The 7,341-nt window shown below is 31.7% G+C and overlaps 2 long non-coding RNA genes and 1 other non-coding gene across 7 annotated transcripts in view; 1 reads left to right on the top strand and 2 right to left on the bottom strand.

The window, feature by feature from the left end:
* LOC102675040 overlaps nucleotides 1-1,583 on the bottom strand; it is a 6,337-nt gene extending 4,754 nt beyond the window's left edge. For 4 of the 5 annotated variants that reach the window (XR_004150349.1, XR_004150348.1, XR_004150351.1 and 1 more), the window contains exons 1-3: nucleotides 866-1,583; nucleotides 423-780; nucleotides 194-248 (exon numbers count right to left, since the gene is read on the bottom strand). This is a non-coding gene — a long non-coding RNA (uncharacterized LOC102675040). The remainder of the gene's footprint in view (nucleotides 1-193; nucleotides 249-422; nucleotides 781-865) is intronic. The other variant, XR_004150350.1, reaches the window with a different exon arrangement.
* A 2,747-nt stretch (nucleotides 1,584-4,330) lies between these two features.
* Nucleotides 4,331-4,437, top strand: LOC116185504. Its single transcript, XR_004150353.1, has one exon. It is a non-coding gene; the product is annotated as a U6 spliceosomal RNA (small nuclear RNA).
* Nucleotides 4,332-5,189, bottom strand: LOC116185503. Its single transcript, XR_004150352.1, has 2 exons — nucleotides 4,554-5,189; nucleotides 4,332-4,520 (listed from the first exon to the last, which is right to left on the bottom strand). It is a non-coding gene; the product is annotated as an uncharacterized LOC116185503 (long non-coding RNA).
* Nucleotides 5,190-7,341: the final 2,152 nt, after the last annotated feature.

Raw genomic sequence — 7,341 nt, 5'->3', positions numbered from 1 at the left:
TTTTTTTTTTTTGTTATATGAGTATAATGAAAAAAAGCAGTTAGATTCAAATAATTTTGAAAAAAATAATCATTTCATAAATTTAAATAGGATTTTTTTAAGCAACTTATTATGATATATCTATAAAGAACAGAAAAAAATAATTAAATAAGTTAATTACATCTTAATGATCTTGGAAAGAAATAAAAATTACCACAAATTTATTTCTGTTTCATAAACGGAATATGAATATAAATCCATTCTCAATCCTAAAAAAAAAATCAAAGATTATATCGACTAAATATAGATGTGAAAGATTATACTAGCATTATTGTATTCGTGTACAATTCGAGATATGAATCTCGTATCACGAAGAGCGCATTTACATGATATCCTGTTGTAACATAATAGCATCGAGTAAAAGGGGTTGAGCTGTTATGAACGTGAAAATAAGCCTTAATCCGTTGTGTTAGCCCTGTCGCGAGTAGATCGCTCGTTCTGGAGAAACAGGAGTGGCTCCGTCGACGAGCCCCCGCCCGTTGCACGGTGCTAACTTTTCAATCTCGGTCGAATAATCCGTCGGAAAGCCCCGCGGTTACCTCGGCAACGATCTGGCCTCTCATTGGCCCGTCAATGTTCTACCAACTCTCTTCCCTCCTCACCTCTTACGCTATCTTCTTCCAGGCCACCCTGCTGTTATCCATCTTTCGTTCCATCACCCTCTTCTAGCGATGGGACTAATTTCATTAGCGTTTCAAAGGTTATTATTTCAAAGCTTATCAATAGAATAGGCATAGTAATCTATATTAGAAATTAATTTCACATGTTATTAAAGAAGAAACTTTTTTACTAAATCTTTAAAAAATAGAAACATTAAAGAACATACCATAAATCATTTCAGAATATTCTTTTAACATCAATATATAAACAATTTTTACAAATATCATTTATTAAATATATGGACATCACAAATAAGTCGCATTCATCATTATCTGTTTTCTTTCTTGATTTATTTCACTTCACTTTTTCTTTTTTATCTCTTTTCAACTCGTTGTATTTCGTCTATCTTTCCTTTCCTCGTTGCTTCATCTCTGTTTCTTATTCGCTATGCTAGTATCTGTCTCCGTTTGAATTTTCTCTCTCAGTTTCTCACGAAGTTTCACCGATTCTCTCTACAAACTGCAAAGCTATCCCCTCCGTCGGTATACATATACCTAACCTTTAGTCACTAGTTCTCCTTGCTCCTACCGACCGGCACTCCCCAGCGCACTTAGCCCCGTGGTTAACTTCAATGAGCGGATAACAAGCCACCCCTCGACTTTGCCCTGTAATATTCACTCGTATAAATGGACCCACGGCTTTGTCAAATCAACTGTCGCTTGTAAACAAGCAACCCTCTCATGGCATCGATGCTTGTCGCGCGAATCTACACCATCTTTGTGGTATCTTTGCGACACCCTGCTGAAGACTTTACTGTCTACTTCCCAAAAACAATTTGTGGTTTTGAAATCATTCTGTAGAGATTTGACTAGAAAATCATCTAACTTTCGTTATTTCTTCTTCTTTTCTTTTTCTCTTATTTCAAATTCATTGTTTCAAGACATTGAAAATAGATCGTATGAATCGTACGAATAATGAAAAATATCGAATGAAAAGGATTATTTTAATACGTTTGAATATAATTCGAACACGGAGAAAGAACGATTATTAGACGATTCAAGCTATTTCTCTATCTTTTGATACGCGAAATTAACGAAAGATTTGAGGACCTTTATGAGAATTCACGGATTATTAATTTAAAGAGGAGATTTTTCTTCTCTTGATACGATGGTTTCCTTAATGATGAATTATTATTCATATTCACTACTGTCTCACGAGAACATTCTCATTTAATTCTTTAATGAGAACATGGACGTTTCGGTGAAATCTCGTTAGCACGAGAAACGAGCTCGGTATCGAGAGACGTTCCACCAAGCTTCGAGCATTACCGTAACATAAACGAGCCAATCAGCCGTCTTTGTGTCAGCAATCATCCTTTGATTACACGGCACTTAGCTCGAAAACAGGGCCGCGATACTATCGGGCAATCATTCTCAATTTTGACAAAATAGAAAGATAAATCAAATAAATCGTCTAAACACAATTATCCTTCTAAGAATTTATGCATAAACTTAACTGATTTTTAGCTTTTAAAAACAAAAGTTGTTTACATTCATCACAAAGGATCACTTATTTCATTCTTTATTATATTGATAGAAAGAATTAACGAAAAACATTTTATATAGCACTCTAATTGTGTTGTTTGAAATATTTTTTTTTTATTAATTAGATAAACACTCCACGATTATCACAAAATTAAAATTTTATCGCAGAAGTCTTTATGCACGCGTCTTACGTTCGGCCATATTTATTTAACTAAGGATTTTTGTATAAGAAGGTTAGGTAGAAAACGACAATAACAAAACGCGGGTTATTTGAAAATATCTTAATGTAAAACAGAAAGAGAATAGAAAAAAACTCTCAGTGAAATAATAATCGTTGCCGTAGACTGGAAAAAGGAGAATTTTTGTGCTTGGTGGAATCGCGGTGTTCGTCATGGAAACACACGCGTCGAAACTCGAAAGTGGCCATGGGGTAAGAGTGCCTTGTACAAGGTACTGAAGAGTCCGCAGTTATAGGAAGCGAACAAACAGGGCCGCCTTTCAATCGTAATTGGAACCGCGGGAGCCTGACCAACGTCCGTGTTCAAGCACTCTTTTTCCCATAACCATCATTCTTCGAGAGTGTCTCCTACTCTGCGCGAAAGAAGAAACACAATAGGCTGTATATCCGGGCACGAAATTTTGCCGAATTTTTTTACATATCTTCGTACAAACTTTCTGATTGTTTCTATTTAGCGAATCAACACAATATTCTTTAAATCTTTTTTATGGAATTATTGACCTTAAACGATATAAAAAGAGATAAAAATTTGATCGGATTATGATTGAGGTTTAAGAAACTAGAAATACTTGAAACAAAAATTATTCCTTACTGAGAAAATATTATATTTTATATTCATATTCACGTTTAATGTAGAGAATTGCGGATAAATTGTCAGATTTCTGATTCTTCTTTTTGTCTCCGGGACATAATGCGCCTCGATGTCTTGAAAACGTTGTTAGCGAAATACGTATAGAAACGATAAAAAGCAAGGAAGGAAGAATATAAATAAATGCTGGTATATTCGAGGAGAAACAAGAACGTATTCACCGATGGTTTGCTGTGTTTAACTCATGATCTCGTAGAAATGGACTGAGCAAATACAACTTCGCGTCTTTCATCTTCTCTTTTATTCGCGTAGGATATTTTTTCTCAAGAGGAAAATACCACGCGAATCAGTCTTTGTTCCATTTGTTTGAACACGATTTAAGAATCGAGCGTTTCCACGATCTAAAAAATGCTCGGGAAAAAAGAATTCAATGTAAAATATAAACCAAAAGAGGAGATATCACGTATTCGATATTCGAAACATCAAGCGAAGAATTGTTAGTCGCTGTAAACAGAATCGTTCGTTTCAATCGCACCTTTTTTTTTTTTTCCTGAATGGAAAACGAGCTGGCTTCCCTCTCGTTTTTCGCGAATACGGCACTGGACGGTGCTGCTCCGTGCAGAATATTCAGATCGACAGTTATATTCACACGCGTGGTCGCACCTCAATGGATTTTGCTTTTGCCGCGATTGTTAACGATTTCGAAGCCCTCGCGGCATCGTGGTTTTGATCCATCACCCCCTTACCTCATCCCTTGCTACTCGCTCTTCGATTCTCACTGTTCTAAATCGCTTCACCGTGATCCTCTTCTTTGTTTTTTTATCCGTATTTACCAATTCGTCTCGACTCGATCGACAATCGTGACTCTATTATTGATAATCATTCAGACTCGGTAACTTTCGTCGGATCAAGCTTCGCTTCTCGTGGATTTGATTTACATTCACGCCCTTTCACAGAAAAAAAACCTTTTCTCGAATAATTACAATGCTTTGTTCCAACGCATCTGAGATCACGCTTAAAAAAGTAATCGATGCCTTAATTAATAAGTGGAAAAAAAACATTTTCTATTTATATTAAATTTTTTATTTATATTTTGTATTATATATTATTTTTTATTATATTTGTATTAAACTTTAACAAGAAAAATTCGTTTCTAAAATGAATTTAATCAAATTTTTAGTTTGAAGCAACATGTTGATATCGGAGATCATTGAAGCGTATGCCGCCAGATGGCGTAAACCTTTACCTTGAAATTGTTTCTCGCAAGTGGTCGATCTTATGACAATTCCTATATATATCAGTTGGATGTAGTATGCGGTTGTACTTGCTTCGGCAGTACATATACTAAAATTGGAACGATACAGAGAAGATTAGCATGGCCCCTGCGCAAGGATGACACGCAAAATCGTGAAGCGTTCCACATTTTTTTGCAATTTCATATTATTAAATAAAATTATTTTATTCTCATTATTTACTATTTATGAATTCATTTGGTTATTAATATTTACTTCTTTTATATTTTTTTATATGATTTTAATTTTACTTTTTTCAAAAATTGTTATAAAAATCAGATTTTATTAATAAAAATAACAAATTTTTTTTTATATATCAATAAATTATTATTTTGTTATTCATTATTTATTATGTAAGTAATGTATTTATATTATGTATGTTACATTTATTATTTATAGATTATTATCGAGCATAATAATTACGTATGACATTAAACGAATCAAAACGTATTATTTGCATAGCAATTATATATGTTATTCATTAGGTAATCTCGATACGCAGCGGGAAAAAATAATTGAACGTATTCTGCCTCTAATCTGTGATCGTTCCCCTCCACAAGATCGGAAAGAGATATTCACCCTGAATTGAATCCCATTTATCCAACATGACCAGAGGTGGTTGCATCCAGATGAAATTTCGTGTCCCACAGGGGAACAAATATTGCAAATTACCGACAACAATCAGTCGACAAGGGATGGTGATTCCGAGGCAATTCGAATCAAACCCTCCGTTCTAATTTCCATTGATTTTCTAAATCGCGACAGATGCGATCAACCGTGCTAGTTTTAGATTGCAAGAAATTATTCGACAATTTACAGTATTCTTGTTAACTTGTACACATTTAAAACATACAAATATAATATAAAGAACACTATTTTAAATTTAATAATTAATATCTTCGAAAAATATTAAAAATATTCCATTGGATTGAATAATAAATCTATTCATATTTTTTTTTTCAAAAATATTATATAAAAATATTATCTATCTGTTTAATAGTTATAATAATAGATGTATAAAAGAAGAGATTATTAGAATCTCAGAGAATTGATAAGATATTACTTTTCTTTAAAATAATTTTAAAATAAAAATCAAAAATATACACATAAATAGAAAAAAATTAAGGAATTATGTATTATTTAATTTTATAGAAATTTCTAGATAAATTAAAACAAAAATTATAACTCGCTTTCAATTTATGATGAAACTTTACATATTTGAATTTGTACAAATTATCACTTTTAATAATTTATAATAATGAAATAAAAAAAAAAGAGAAATTAATTATTAAGAATTATTAAGAAACTAATAAATAATTTCTATTAATTAATGTTAATACTAATTAATATTATAGATTAATTTACAATACTAAAATATATTTTATCTACATAAATAATTATAACCAATCTGATTATTCTAAAGTCAATATAAAATAAAATACAAAATAATGTCAAGAAAATGATAAGAAATAAGATAATAATACTCAATGCTTTTTTTGAGATTGAATTTATTGCCTGACGGTTTGATCGCAAGAAATTGGTATCGTGTTAAAAATTATCCCCACAAAGGGCCGATGATCAAAATTATTACGAGCATCTTTATTTTCGCAGCTCGACGCCGCTCAATTTATCCCGTCTTCATGCATTTATTCCATCGTTTCCACCGTTTCCGCCGTTTCGAGGCCCTTTTCCAGCACGAAGAAGACGGCCAGCCGCTTTGCTGCCCCTTGAATTAATTCCCTGCATACGTTAATCTTAATGAATTCACAAACGCGCCCCGTCGTGTCCGACTCCTGGGGTATATCGGCGAGGGTTCCGCTTACAGGTGCCAGTACGCAAACTCGAGGCCACGAGGCAAGCCATTAAAATATACCACCCTGTGTATACGTATACACATCCTTCTTCTTTCTTCACATCGCATTTATGCGACGCCACGCGACCTCGAGTTGCCGAAAATTGCATGAGTACAATACCTTCTTTTTTCTCGTTTCATCAATGGATTAAATATTTAATTATTTTATTCGATATTGCATTGAAATGATATAAATGAATAAGTTTGTACGAAAAAATCGAAATAAGATTTGTCATTTAATCATAAAGATTAATTCATTTTATAATTCGTATATTTTATAGTTATTTAAAATATCATTGATGTCAATGAATTTTACTATAAAATCAAACAAGTTTCGTCATAGGATGAATTGTTGGTGCAATATAGAATATATACATAAGTTTGTATGATGAATTGTATGCAAATTCTCCTTTGAAGGATTGAATACAGAAACAATAATTGTTTGAATTGTTTTATGTGTTTAAACTGATAACATCTTATATTTTTTTTGTATAAAAAGATTGGTTCATTTACATATTAATATCGTATGCTTTCGTTAAATTGAAATATCTTACAATTTTACTATCTCAATTAGTAATCACTTAATAAACAATGGAATTAATTCACAAATTAAATTTTATAAAAAATAAAGAAATTACATTCAATTCTTTTTTTTAACAACAAAATTTACTCCAATCTCCTCTATATTATAAATAAATTATAAATATACCAAAATTTATCAAAAAATCCTGAAAAATCCTGCTAAATCATTCTAACATAATAAATAATATAATAAAATAAATATACATAATAAATTAATAATAATAATAATAATAATAATAATAATAATAATAATAAATTATAAATGTATCAAAATTTATCAAAAAATCCTGAAAAATCCTGTTCTAACGTAATAAATAATATAACAAAATAAATATACATAATAAAATATTTTACAAATACAATATATTTGAAATAACACGTACATCTTAAGTAATATTTTCTACGTTTTAACCGCATCAAAATCCGCAGTCTCCCGGATAGTTATCAGTATTCAAAAGATCTGGCGCAACGTTGCTGCAACAGAAATTACGAAGACGCGAACGTGCCTGTTTTATAAAAGGAGCGGAGATCGAAGAGTGATTCATGAAATTCGTTAATTAAGCAACGCGAAGGAAATAGGAAGTCTGGCTGCGGGGTGTTTGCTA

Source organism: Apis dorsata, unplaced genomic scaffold, assembly GCF_000469605.1.
Source record: "Apis dorsata unplaced genomic scaffold, Apis dorsata 1.3 scaffold_196, whole genome shotgun sequence".
In the NCBI taxonomy this organism is placed as follows: domain Eukaryota; kingdom Metazoa; phylum Arthropoda; class Insecta; order Hymenoptera; family Apidae; genus Apis; species Apis dorsata.
The sequence above is the reverse complement of the archived record's forward strand: the minus strand, read 5'-3'. Positions and strand labels throughout refer to the sequence as shown.